The sequence below is a fragment of the Chlorocebus sabaeus genome, chromosome 20, assembly GCF_047675955.1.
Source record: "Chlorocebus sabaeus isolate Y175 chromosome 20, mChlSab1.0.hap1, whole genome shotgun sequence".
NCBI lineage: Eukaryota > Metazoa > Chordata > Mammalia > Primates > Cercopithecidae > Chlorocebus > Chlorocebus sabaeus.
Genome location: NC_132923.1, coordinates 77,754,938 through 77,769,507, shown reverse-complemented (window position 1 = coordinate 77,769,507; position 14,570 = coordinate 77,754,938). Strand labels below are relative to the sequence as shown.

Sequence of the window (14,570 nt, the reverse complement as noted above, 5' to 3'; positions counted from 1 at the left end):
AAATACTGGGACTGCTGGCTTCATAGACCGAGGCTTCATCCTGATAAGGAAGCCCTTGTCCCTTGTCCCTCTGGTCAGCTCTAGAACATTCAGCAAGGTGATCACATGGTCACAAGATCACTTCTTTTTCATTCTTCATGAAACTGAAAATTTCAAGGAAATTTGTAAGTTTAATAGACAACCTGATCATACTCCAGACTAGAAAATGAAACCAAAACCAATTGCCCTAGGCAGAAAGTTAGGTTATAATGGGTTTCCTGCAGCCAAAGAGTCATGAGTCACAGCAGCTGCCTCAAGACTGGGAGGGGAAGTAAACCACTGGATCTAAGGATCACTCTAGTCACCCTACAGTGACTCCTCTTTTTCCCCTCCTGCCATGGTCCAGGGTAGCCAGATACTTCTCCAGGCTGTCACTTACGTGGGCTTTCCTGCTGGCTACATCACTGAAATGGAATCTCCTAGTGGCCCTTCTCCCTCTACAGCTCTGGTGTTACACTGAAAAACTAGAAGGTCAATCACTTTTATATTTACCCCCATTAAGGTTGCAGGAGCCTAGCATGTCCCCACAGCCTTCCTTCTCCATTCTCCTCTTCCCCTTGTCTTGTGCGTGGTTTCTTTCTTGTCCGAACTGGGTCTTCCTTTTCTAGACTGTGAGCTTGCTGAGGTCAGGGAATGAGTCTTTGTATCCTTGGTACCCAGTTCAGAGCCTGCCTTTGGGGAGTGTTTACTCTAACACTGTGGTTAGGCAGAGATGTGAGTTTGAGTCTTGGTTTCCTTAGTCTTTTATCAATCACTTCTCAAATTATGCCATTTGTATCTTTTTTCTCTCTCTCTCTTTAGAGACAGGGTCTCACTCTGTCACCCAGGTTGGAATGCAGTGGTGCAATCAGCTCACTGCAGGCCCGAACTCCTGGGCTCAAGCCATCCTCCTGCCTCAGCCTCCCAAATAGCGAAGACTACAGGTGGCACATCTCTGAATCTGGATAATTTTTTTTTTAAATTTCTGAAGAAACAGGGTTTCACTATGTTGCCCAGTCTGGTCTCAAACTCCTGACCTCGAGTAATCCTCCTATCTCAGCCTTCCAAAGTGCTGGGATTGTAGGTATAAGCCACTACATTCAGCTACTGCTTGTATCTTCTGATTCTTGTTTTGATACCACTGACCTTAGGTAGGGTATTTTATCTTCCTGAATTTTATTTTTCTATGTGTAAAATGGAGATTAAATTATCCTTCTAATAGGGTTGTTGTGGGGATTAAGTGAAATAGTGTATACAAAGTTCTTAGCATACTTTGAAGCTATTATTTTTATTGTTATGCTAGTAAATAAAATTTTCTGGAATTAGAGACTCACATGCCTGCTTGTCTACAGTTTCAAAATAGACAAGGGAATAAGAGAAACATCAGAAAGTCTGATCAAAGTAGAAGCATCATGTTTCTATCAACGTATCCACTGTGCTTGGTAAGTGGCAGTCTCTTGTCCTGCAAGAGACTTGGGCTTTGAAAAGGGCTTTGGATCTCAGATCTGTTGACGTGAGTCTTGTCGTGAACCTCAGCTTCCTCATCTCCAAAACTGCTATAGGCCAGGCATGGTGGCTCATGCCTGTAATCCCAGTACTTTGGGAGACTGAAGCAGTTGGATTGCTTGAACTCAGAAGTTTGAGACCAGCCTGGGCAACATGGTAAAACCCCATCCTACCAAAACTACAAAAAAATTAGCCGAGTATGCCTGTGGACACAGCTAACTGGGAGGCAGAGGTGAGAGGATTGCTTAAGCTCGGGAGGTGGAGGCTGCAGTGAGACAAGTTCATGCTACTACACTCCAGTGTGGGTGACAGAGTGATACCCAATCTCAAAAAAACAAAACAAAACAAAACAAAACAAAAAAACACTGGTATAGTAACAGCCTCTGCTTGAGGTTACTCTTTCACTGGATGATAAATGAGCACCTACTGTGTGTCAGACATTACTCTAAGCTGTAGATACAGCCTCAAAAAAGATAAGCTAACCCTGCCACCATGGGGCTTGTATTTTAGTTGGGAAAGGGTCTGGAGAAGACAGACAATAAACAAATCAATAAATTCATTAAAAAGCTAACTTCAGCATTGATAGGTGTTATGGGGAGAATGAAAGAGGACCCTGGGATACAGAATAACTTTGTGTGGGAATCAGGTTGGGATCCCTGGGTCAGGTGGTCAGGGTGGGACTCTCAGAGAAGATGACTTTTGAATTTAAATAAGAATGAAAAGAAAAAGCCAACCATAGGCAGATTTGGGGACAGCCAGTGCAAAGGTCAAAGGTGAATAAGGTCATAGGGTAACCAGGGTTAAAATAAGGTGGTGAGGCCTAACTGGCCAGAACAATGCCTGACAAAGGTGCTGCTTTCCTCAATATCTTCAAATCCTTAAGGATCTACTGTGTGCTGATGTAAGATGCAAAAATCAGTAAATCATGCTACTATCTCTAAGAAACTCATGGTCTAATATAGGAGAAAAAAATCCACCATCAAAATAAATGAATCAAGACTGGGAAGATGAATATAACTGATAGCACCTGGGAGATGACGTAGACATGGATATGGATATGGATATGGATATGGATATGGATATGGATATGGATAGATATGGATGCAGATACACATGTGGATAAAGGTGGGGATGTGTGTTGGGAAAGGCAGTCTCTTGCATGCTATCTTTCCACCCCTGCTTGGCCACCTAAGAATACGCGTTGGGCCTGGAAGACTTCCTTACCATGAAATAAAGAATCCTCAGCCTGTGCTGGACTTACCAACTTTTGTGGGAATATCTTTTTCTGTTTGTACTCTTTTGCTTTGCTTAAGGGCATGCATCACATGGCACTTAGAAACTTCACTTCTCTATCTGTTCTTTGCAGGCAGGGCATGGGCCCTTCTGCTGCAGCATAAGAGGGGTCACCCAATGACCCGTGTCAGCTGTTGGGATGGACCTGCTGACCATGGGATAATGATACCCACTACTAAAGCAGATCTTGCTGTGTCTCTTCTCTATGTGAGTAAAGTCCCGTTCCATATAGTGCTTGACTGTGTTGTGTTTTCCGTGGCAATTTCAATACCAACATGCAATGGGCACAAGTTCTTAGGCTTCTACTCTGGTTAATAGGAAACAGATGCCACTTGCTTGCCAGTTGGATATGGATATTGGATGTGGATAGACGTAGATATCAATGAAAAGAACAAATGAATAAGTGATTGAATGAGTGAACACATATAAGGAGGGAGAGGGTCCTGGGTCAGGGTGGATGAGAAGAGGGCTGAAGGAGGCAGAGGTAGGCAAAGGTGGTGATGTAGAAGAGGTGTTTACCACTGGGGAAATTCCATTTGGGCTGGAGCAGAGGATCCTTGTATGGAAATCATGTCTGGAAACTAGCAGAAGACAAGGAGGATTTTGGATTTGCTTTGTGGCCTATCATGCTATTTATACTTATATGATTTAGAGACATTTCTATAACATACCAGACCTGACAAAGCTGCTACAACACACAACACACTAGAGTTCATATGAGTACATATTGTTTCTCCAGTTTTCCCTGGTAAAGGTGCAGTGCAGAAAATGGTTTTCCACCCTTTCTCCATGGCCACTTTGAGGTCAGAGATTGTGTCTTAAATTCAACAAGAATAGAACTTGGATAGTAGAATCTTGTTTTGTTTTGTTTTTGTAAAAAACATAAAAAGGCTCATGTTAGGCTTTAATAAAGGAAGGGGCCTGGAGGCATCACTGGTGATGGTAAAAAAAAAAAAAAAAAAAAAAAAAAAAAGCCGTAATTTTCTATATTTATAAGATTTTAAAATGTTAAAATATGAAATGTAAATCAGGATGTTCAGAAAAAATTATAAGAACCCTCATGATGTTTATCAATGAATGATCCATTTGATTCTGTGCAGCCTCATGACCAAAACCAATCACAGGGTTAGTCAGATCACTGATCTCCTCTACACATATGATCTTCTTGTGGGACTCTGTTTGGCAACGGAAGCTTTGGGGAAAGCTCATATAAACCACTGAGTATAGAGAATGATTTAGACCTGAACACTTTTTAAAGTAGGAGTTGTCTGTCCACTAGTAAATATTTTAGTAAAGTGCCATGGAACATGCAGGTTTTTTTTTTTTTTTTTGAGATGGAGTCTCGCTCTGTCATCCAGGCTGGAGTGCAGTGGCGCAATCTCGGCTCACTGTAACCTCTGCCTCCTGGTTTCATGCCATTCTCCTGCCTCAGCCTCCCGAGTAGCTGGGACTACAGGAGTCCACCACCATGCCCAGCTAATTTTTTGTATTTTTAGCAGAGACAGGGTTTCACCGTGTTAGCCAGGGTGGTCTCGATCTCTTGACCTTGTGATCTGCCCACCTCGACCTCCCAAAGTGCTGGGATGACAGGCGTGAGCCACCGTGCCCAGCCAGTTTTTTTTTTTTTTTTTAAGGTGGACAACTAATTTTATATTGTGCATGCAAATACATGTCAAATACTGCAAACTTTTTGCATCAATTTTCTCTCAAACACTGAAAATCATGATGCTTTATTTTGTGAACAGCCAAAGCTAATATCTCTTCACTTCAGTGCCACAGCAAAAACATAGAGAATTCACTCTTTGCTATTCGCTATCATCACAACCCTCATTCTTCCATCTCTGCCTTCCCCCATATACAACCCTTATAAATTCTAGTCTTCCCCCATTTAATCCTATTCCTATAGCACAAAGGGAAACATTATAATTTGGACATTCAAATTTAAATAAATGGAATAGAATTTATTCCCATATATATTCCCCCATTTCATTATACAGAATTATTTTAAATTATAGTTAAAACTATAACTATAAACATACAGTTTTGAGCAATATAACTTGCCAATAAATCTTCCAGGTTAAATTAGTTGCCAATTATGTTATTAAAGTTACCAGGAAAAAAAACTTGAGCTATTGTAAGTGTTATGGGCTATGAGACAAATACAGTATTTGTAGTTACCAGCTCAAAATAAAGTTTCAGAAGTGTTGATATTAAGCCACCCTTGCTGCCAATAATTTGAAGGAAGATCACTTATCCATTGAAGTAATAAGTTTAGTCAGACAGAATACTCTTTTTTTTATCATCTCTGTGGGAATGTGGGGTGGGACACCTTTGTGACTTATTATGCAACCATGATAGGTAGGAACCAGTGCTGGCATTTGTAGTCTCAGGGTCTACATGAAGACCGCCTCAAAATGGACGGTTGTTGGTGATGCCAAGAGAAGGTTGCAGCTCTTCAAAAAAAACAAGAATAGGTCTGGGCATGGTGTCTCATGCCTGTTATCCCAACACTTTGGGAGGTTGAGGAAGGAGGATTGCTTGAGCCCAAAGTTCAAGACCAGCCTGGGCAACATAGCAAGACTTTGTCTGTACAAAAAAAAAAAAAAAAAATTGCCTGGCATGGTGGTGTACGCCTGTGGTCCCAGCTACTCAGAAGGCTGAGGTGTGAGGATCTCTTGAGCCTGGGAGATCAAGGCCGCAGTGAGGCATGATCGCATCACTACACTCCAGCCTAGGTAACAAGGAAAGACACCCTCCAAAGAAAACATAATCAGGAAGAGAGTTTATTTTGCTTTCCCCTGGTGTAGTCCAATTGATTTGTGTTTGAGGCATGTGAAAGCTAAATGCTTGGCCCTGTATGGGTCATGAGTCATCCCTATATCCTACAGTTTAACAAAAGACAGCCCTGCCTCTTCCCTTCCCCTCCCCAAGCCCACCACTGAAATCACTGTAGAGGTAGTGGTCTTCTAGTATGTGACCCTTAGGCTGCAATATCCACAGGTTCTAGGCCATATTTCCTTCACATCCATGTAATGAGCCTCAAAACCCAAATGTCCTATTTTCCTTGAGGACATCTAGACCCAAAGCATCCCCATTTTGGAAGCCCAGGACTGTGGAATGGGAAAATATGACTCCATTCCCCCCCTCATATGTGTTTTTAGGTTAAAAAAGGCAGGTGCAAATCACAACTGAATCTGAAACCTCAAAAGAGGCCAAAGCAAATCAACTTAACAAAAATAACTTATCATCACCAAACCTGAAGAAAAACTTCAGCTGTGGCATCTGCAAGCAATGACCATGTCCCTGGCTGACATAAAAGCCCCTTCAGGACTTCATGTTGATTGAATCCCCATGATCTAGCCTCAAGTGAGGGCTGAGTGGGCTGTTCTTGAGCCAAGTGTCTGTGGTTGTGGATAAATATATTAATATCCTAGCAACTTGCAAAATCCACAGTACCTTAGACAGAATTTGTCTTGCATTCTCTTAACAGGAGAGCAGGTTTGAGATGGGGACCTGAGGATATTCTGAGCCAAGCAAAGAGGTTCTTGGTAAACACACTTCATTTCCTGCTGGTCATGCTTGGCTGCCCCTTGCAAATTGGAGTCATTTTCTCATGTGACCTTCTAGTGTTCTGAAATTTGAGGTTTGCTGTCTGTTTTCAAAATGTAGAAACCCATCTCAGTCATTCACCAAGCTTTCACTGAGCAACCAGATGCAGGGTTATGAAAGTGGAGATGTTTAAGACACAGTTTCCACCTTCAAGAAGTACACTGTCTAGTCAGGAAGACTCACTGCAACATCCAGACTCAACTTGCTACATCCCACCCTGGTGTCCTCCCACTTGCCCTTTCTTCTACCTGGATGGAATGCCCTTGGCTGTCTTCCTCTTCTCTTGGAGGCTTCTCTCCACCCCCACCCACAGCTGAGTTGCCCACACCTCTGGGATACTCTGTACTTTGGTCACACATACGTTTCACATTTTCACCAAGCATGAGATTATCTGATATCCCATTTATCACTTCTTCCAGACACATTCCTTCAGCCTGAAATGGTTCCTGGCACGTGACAGGCACACGATCATTATTGGTGGAGTGAATGAGTGAATGAATTCACAAGAAACATACGGCACTCAGAAACCTCAGGACCTCAGCTTAAATTCTAGCTCCAATGCTCACGTGTTGAATGCAACTGACTAAGTTATTTAAGCCTCCTATGACTCATTTTTTCTATTTGTAAAATGGGAATAAGGGTTGTTGTGATGATGAGCAAATTCTTGTTTAGTGCTTATCAAAATGACTGCCAACTGGTAAGTGCTTCGTGAAGAGTAACTATTAAAATAGTTATCACTAACAGATATCTACTGAACCCGACTGTGCGCCAGATAATGTGCTAGACACTGAGTCTACAAAATGAATAAAGTAAGATGTCTGCTTTCAATGAACTCCCAGCCTGGTTGGGAAGAGAGATGTTAACAGAAATTAAAAGGCTATCTTACTAAGTAAGTGGGATATTGGGAACATGAGATAGGGCACCTAACCCAGGCTGGGCTAGATCAATGAATTCACAAGAGAAATGGTACTAGGGATCATGAGAGCCAAATGGAAAGTCAGAGTCAGAATCTTTAGGGTCTTCCCCAAACCCAACTCTAAATATTCCAACATGCCTAAGCGCTTTCCTTCCCTCATAAATCCTTTCCTCTAGCCATATTGCTGATTATTCTTATTATCTGAATTGCATAAGTGTATTATTTTATAATTTACAAAAAATTTCCACACACCGTGTGTCACTGGATTCTCCTAACTTCCCTATAAGTCATATAAAGCAGATAATTTAATATTTAATTCATGGGTGAAGAAGCCAAGGCTCTGAGAAGTCGTAATGCTTCTAAATGATACTAACTAGTTGTAACCCCTGGGGCTGACACTAATTCTATGCTCTTTCAGCTCCCACAGCCTGGACACTCATAACAAGCCAGGCGCCCACCAGCTCTGCACCTTTGCCACACTGTGCCTCCTACCTGGAATGCCATCCCTCATCCCTTGTGTTTGTCTAAATCTTTCTCTTCTTTGAAGTCTCTGTTCTAACCTTAACTACCCCCCAGCCCTCAAGTCTCTCCTGTGTCCAGACAGCCTATAGGGGTCTCTTGAACTCCTAGAAGGCCCACTCTCTAGGCTGAAATAGGACACTGACATCCTATGATGGCCTGTTTATGGTTCTTTTTCATGTGCCCATGTCTGCCTCCCTGACCTGACTGTGAGCCTTTGGAGGAAGAAACTGTTGTCTTACTAATCTCTGTGGTTGGGATATAGTAGATGCTTAGTAAATTCCTGTTGATTAAATGAATGTTATTGAGGTTGTTGGCCAATCTTCTGTTTAGGCTCTCAGAAACATACTTATGAGAGAAGTAGACTAGCTTTTACTAAACAGTTAGGCCCTGAGTGCAGAGATAAAAGGCCCTGAGTGCATAGTGTCTGCATCAGGAAGCACCAAGTCTAATTGAGAAACAGCACGTACATAGATAATAAGTGTACATATTGGAAAGTTTCAAATGGAGTACAAGGTACAAGGTGCAATTGGAGAACAAAGGCCATGGGGGAGGAGGGAGTAGAAGGAGGGGATGAAAGCAACAAGGGGAAAGAAGGAAAGGTGAGGTCTGAAGAAAGTCTTATAGCGTGAGGAGAAATTGACCAGGAGGACAAAGGGTGGCATGGTGGGATGTAGAAAGGGGCTCCATGGTCTAGAAGAGGAACAATAACAACAAGAATAAAATAGCCCAGAGACATGAGAGGACATGAAATCAATATAAAAGTTCCATGGGGGTTTGTTTAAATGCCATCCTGAAGTCCAAATAGACTCTGCCACCTGGATGGACAGATGGATGGAAGGATGGATGGATGGATGGATGGATATTATGAACATTCATGTACCAAGAGTAAAGAGGATATAAAGAGGACACATAGGTAAAAGATGAGCTCCTGATTCTGAATATTAGAATTGTTGGCATTAATAGCTATGCTTTTGTGTTAACAAAAACAATGTAAGTTCATTACTAAATAACCAGGAAATAAAGGTAAGTGATTTTTAAAGTTACTTTTAATCCCTCCAACCAGATATAACCACTGTTAACATATTTATGTTGGCCTTTCCACCCTCTCTTTAGTGTCTTTCTATCTTAATCATCTGTCTGTCCATCTAACTATACATTTGTATACATATTTATCTATGATCTTTTTATTCATCCACCCATTCATTTATCCATCTATACTTTTCCAAAACAAAAATAGGCTCATATGGTACTTTACATTTTGTAACCTAATTTTTCTAAACAATTTGTTATAAGAATCCAGTAATTTCTACCTATTTTTAAGTCAAATCTTAATAACCACATAATATTCCATCCTATGAAAGTACTACAGTTGATTTAATCAATCCTTTCCCTCTTTTGCAGTTATCACATGTGTTTTAGTGAACATTGGTGCTCTTCTTTTGGGCCAAAGTAACAGCAAAGAGGTTACCTTTCTCTAAAGTTTATGAGGCTCTGAGTTGACTGACCAAAACTTGAATTTGATATGGGGTCATATTAATCCTCTGACATAAATCAGTTGCCTCCTGGAGTGACGTCTCTATCTCCACTGTATCTTTCCCTGGAAATGTCAGACAGGGCAGAAGGTCCTCCCTGACAGAGCAGGTACATTAGTGCAACCATCAGCAATTACATATTATCTTCTGCTGATGGGGTCTGATAGCACTAGCTCTCCCACATCTTCACAGAGCTGGTGATTCAGAGCTGTCAACTAACACAGCTGCAAGGAAATGCCAATGGTGGATTTACGGTGTGAGGCAGTAACTTTGTGACCCTCAGTTGGAAAAACAGATGCCTTTGAAATAAGACTAGTCAATGTGGCAAAATGGGAGAGGGAGGCACTTACCTTATAGTAAAAGAGAATACATTCTGCCACTTCCTTGAAACTTCAGATCTTCAATGGCTCCCTATTACTTACAGGAAAAGTCTTAAGCTTTTCAGTCCAGCAAAGAAATAATGAATGTAATGGAACAAGGACTGGCTGGAAAGCCAGAAGCTATAGATTCTAGCTGCTGTCTTACTACCCACCAGCAGTGTGACCTGGGCAAGTCACCAGTTCTTGAGTTTATTTTCCTTCATCTGTAAAATGATCATACGTAGATAATGTCTGAGTGTTTTGATAAATGAGTCAGTAAAAAGTCATGCATCATTCAAAGTCATTTACTGAGGGATTTCATGTGCAGAGGGTGAAGTTGAGTGGGATAGACTAGCGCCTGACCAGGGAACTTGCACTCTAGGAAGTAGGAGTCAGAACATAAAATAATCAGTAGACTATCGAATAGTGATAAAGTACCGTGCTGAATGCAAAGTGATGGGGATGGTAGAGAGCAATGTGGTGCCCGGGTTGGGTTGGGTGCTCAAGAGATGATGATCTAGCAGCTATGGTTGTAATGAGAAGCTAAACAAGCTACAGAGAATCTGGGGAGAAAGAATTCAGGCCGAGGGATAGCATGATAAGGCCCCACAGGCAAAGGTGAGCTTGGTGTTCAACTAACTAAATGCGTATTTACTAAGTGTCCTTCTCCTAGATTCCAGGGATTCAAGGACAAGAATACAAGAGTCTCTGCCCTCACTAAGCTTAGGGTAAAGTGAAGGAAGCAGATGATTAAACAAATAGACCTTTTGCAGTATAATGAGCACTGTGACGATGAGCAGAAATTTGGAATGCTTCTGGGAAAATGTGACGGGAGCTTCCACCTTAGTCCAGGAAGCTCAGGGAAGCCTTCCCTGAAGAGGTGCCCTGGGATCAAACAACCTCAATTTTTTTTCAAAGTCAGCATGGGACTTGAGTTCTAATCTACTGATGGTCTATACCTGCCCGTGCACATTCTTTGGCCACAGCTGAGATTCTGCTGAACCCTAAGTGACTTTGCAGAAATTCTTTACTCATTTGGAGGAAGCCCAGGGCATTGCAAGGAAAATAGACGAGGTTCATTAAAGCATTAAAAAAATGTGTTGTCATGTTTATTAGCACTTACCAGAGTAGTTCTCAAACTTAAGTACACATCACAGTCCCCTGAAAGTCTTGTTGAAACACAGATTGATGGGCCTCATCCCCTGAGTTTCTGATTCAGGAAGTGTTAGTTCATTCCCATGCTGCTATGAAGAAATACCCAACACAGGGTAATTCATAAAGAAAAGAGATTTGATTGACTCATAGTTCTGCATGGCTGGGGAGGCCTCAGGAAACTTACAATCATGGTGGAAGGCAACTCTTCACAGGGTGGCAGGAGAGAAGATGAGTGCAAGCAAGGGAAATGCTAGACACTTATAAAACCATTAGATCTTGTGAGATTCACTCACTATCACGAGAACAGCATGGAGGAAACCATCCCCGTGATTCAATTACTCTACCTGGTCCCACTCTTGACACATTGGGATTATGGAGATTACAATTCAAGGTGAGATTTGGGTGGGGACACAGAGCCAAACCATATCAGGAGGTCTGGGTAGGGCCTGAGAATTTGGTCAAGCAAGTTCTCAGGTGGTGTTGATGCTGTGAGTTGGGAAACCACACTTTGAGAACCACTGACTTCGAGTGCTTGGCATTTGGGACATAGAGGTGGTTTTCTAATTCTCCTTAAAGCTGGTGGAGGGGAACAGAGAGAACAGAGCTAGGGACTGGAGCTCCCAGGCCAGTCCACCTGAGGCCCTCTCCAGCCTGGTTTCTCCTTTAGAGATTTTATAGCCAGCAGACCCAAAGTACAACATCTAGCCTTGCTTTGGCATTTGTGTTCTAATGTGTAAACAAACTTGAAATATTTCCTAATTTTCTGAGGAAAAAGTAGAGGGGTGTTTGTCTGTGGTCTGAATGTTTGTGTCCCCCAAAATTCATATGTTGAATCCTGACCCCCATGGTAATGCTATTAGAACATGGAGCCCTCACAACTGGGATTAGTGCCTTATAAAAGAGGGCCCAGAGAGCTAGCTAGCCCCTTCTACCATGTGAGGACACAGCTAGAAGGCTCTATGTATGAATAAGAAAATACGCTTTCGCCAGACATCAAATCTGCTGGCACCTTGATCCTAGACTTCCCAGCATCCAGAACCATGAGAAATAAATTTAGTCTATGGTGTTTGTTACAGCAACCCGGATGGACTAAGACTCCAAGCCAAATAACAAGCTCCAAATGCACATTCTCAGCTTGTCCTCTTGGGTAGTTTTCTCTCAGTTATTTTTTTCTCAGTCAGGGAGCTGCCAAAGTCCATACTGATCCCCTACTGGGTCACACTCCTCAAATACCACTCTAATGGCCTCTGGACTCTGATGACATCGGGATAAACCCACACAGGTATCTTGTAGTGAACGAAGCCCCAGTCTTGCAATCACATAATTCTCAGTCTGAATTCCAGGACAACCACTTAGCAAGGATCCTTTGTGGGAGCTACTTGAAGGCTCTTTGAGCCTTAGAATAGTGCAAGGAGGGGCAGCAATAGCTCCACAGGGTTGTTGGGATAATTACAGAAGACTATGAATGTCATATCTTTGGGTATAGTAGGTGCTCAGTAGGTTAGGGATGCTTACAATAGTCTGTCATTTAAAGTGGTCCTGGACATAGAATTGCTAGCTCCAGGCCCATCACCTTCTCCCATATTGCCCCAGGCCTCAAGGGTCCACAATGGGTAATGGTGGGGTTATCCTGCCATGCCTACTAAGCTTTCTTCCAGGACACAATTGCAGGCCCTTGAAATCTTTTGCCTGGATTATTGTAACAACCTCCAAAGGGACTCATCTGTCTCCAGGACACCCCTCCATCCTCCTCTGCATCATCACCAGGGGAACCTTGGTAAAGCAAAGCCATGATCATGCTTATCACCTGGTGGAAACCCTTCAAAGACTCTCCACTCACCAGAGCAGGCACCACATCCTTAGAGTCTACAGAAGGCAGGAGGAAACAGAAATGAGTGCCGGATCCATAGGTAGGCAATGGGGAGCAGTGGGGATTGTGGTGAAATGGAGCTTGGCTGTTTAAAGGCACCCAAACTCAGAATTCTGTAAAATCTTCTATGGGCCAAATAAAGTTTGTCCTGAGATTCCGTGCCTGGCCTTGACTACCAGTGTGTGAGAGCTGGCCTGGCAAATGAGGCACAAGCTCCTTAGCCAGGTTAACCAGGTTCAGCCTCCTTGCTGTGCTTCGCCTCACTTAAAATTCATATAGCTACCAAACCGCCTGCAGTACCTCCACACCTGCCATGCTGGTCCTCAGCCATGTCCTTTGATCAAGTCTGGAAAGCCCTTCCCTTGCTCTTCACTTGGTGAATGAAGAAGTCCTGCTCATCCCTCTAAAACTCAGTTCAGGCAACATCTCCTCCAGGAAGCATTGTTTCACACTCATTCCCAGTTTTTCCATATGGATATGTATCTTTTCCTGGTGTCCCAACAATATCTGTTGCCTTTCTTCATCATTACAATTATTAAGTGGTAATGGCAATATAATTATCTTTTTTTGCCTCTGATTCCCCTGCTAAGGTGTAAGTACCTAATATCAGGGACCAAGTGTTAATGATCTTTGTGTCTAGCAATAATGAGGTGTTCAATCATTGTTAAATGGATGAATGCAGAGGCAGGTGCCCCTCCCCTCCCCTGCTGCTCCACTCTCCCATGAGGTAGAGAGCAATCTGAACAGTGACCGGCACAACAGCCACTTGGGAGAGGCATAAGACTGGTCACCTCTCTCTCCCTTTCCACCACAAGAATGTGTAGAAGACAGTACAAGCAACAAAGAACTGAGGAGCAAGAATGCCCCTGACTTCTTCTCTCAGCTATTACAAACTCTCCCCTATTGACGGTTCAAATTTCCAAGAGAGAATCTGATCATCCAGTGAAATCACCTAGGCCCCAGTGGGACAGTGGCCCATAAAAGCTCTCCCCAGCTGCCTGCCAGACTTCCACTGGCTGCTTGTAGGCAGAGGCCCTTCTTTGCTCCGATGAGGACAGGTTCATCTGCCAGAAAACATGGCACCTTCTGTGGATAGAAACTCTTAGTCGGTTTGGGCTGCTATAACAAAATATCGTAAACTGGGTGGCTTATAAACAACAAATCTTTATTTCTCTCAGTTTTGGAAGCTGGGAAACCTAAAATCAAGGTGCTGGCAGTTTCAGTGTCTGGTGAGAGCCTTTCCTCATAGATGACACTTTCTATATATCCTCACATGGCAGAAGAGGCAAACAAGGTCCCTTGCTCCTTTTTTTAAATACAAAGGTACTAATCCCATTTATGAAGACTCTGCCCTTGTGACCTAATCACTTCTAAAAGACCCCATCTGCTAGTACCGTCACATTGGGGAACAGGAGTTCAACGTATGAATTTTAACCAGAGGAAGACACAAACATTTAGATCATCATAATCTCTCGCAAGGTCTTTGACTGGCAAGGGTTACGCAGCCTGGGTGGTGTAGGACTTAGGACCAAGATTAGGTAAGCTGAGTGAGGGGCCTGGGGTACAAAGTTTAAGGAGGGGTCCTCTTAGGGTCATGTAGGTACCTCATTTGCCTCACCCTAATTTCACCCTTAACGGCTGATTTCGTGCATGACTTGAAGGCAGTCACTGCCTCTCTGACCATTCGTTTCTTAACCTGTAACATGAAGGGGTCAGAAGACTATAAGGCCTGTTAGGTTCTCTGGCTTTGAAACTGCTGCATAGTTCCATAGCTCGTGAGACACAGCTCA

General features: G+C 42.9%; 1 long non-coding RNA gene across 1 annotated transcript in view; it reads left to right on the top strand.

Moving 5' to 3' along the window:
* The first annotated feature begins 305 nt into the window (after positions 1-305).
* Positions 306-14,570, top strand: part of LOC119625059 (uncharacterized) — a 68,588-nt gene continuing 54,323 nt past the window's right edge. The window contains exons 1-2 of the long non-coding RNA XR_005241184.2: positions 306-510; positions 1,371-1,460. This is a non-coding gene — a long non-coding RNA (uncharacterized lncRNA). The remainder of the gene's footprint in view (positions 511-1,370; positions 1,461-14,570) is intronic.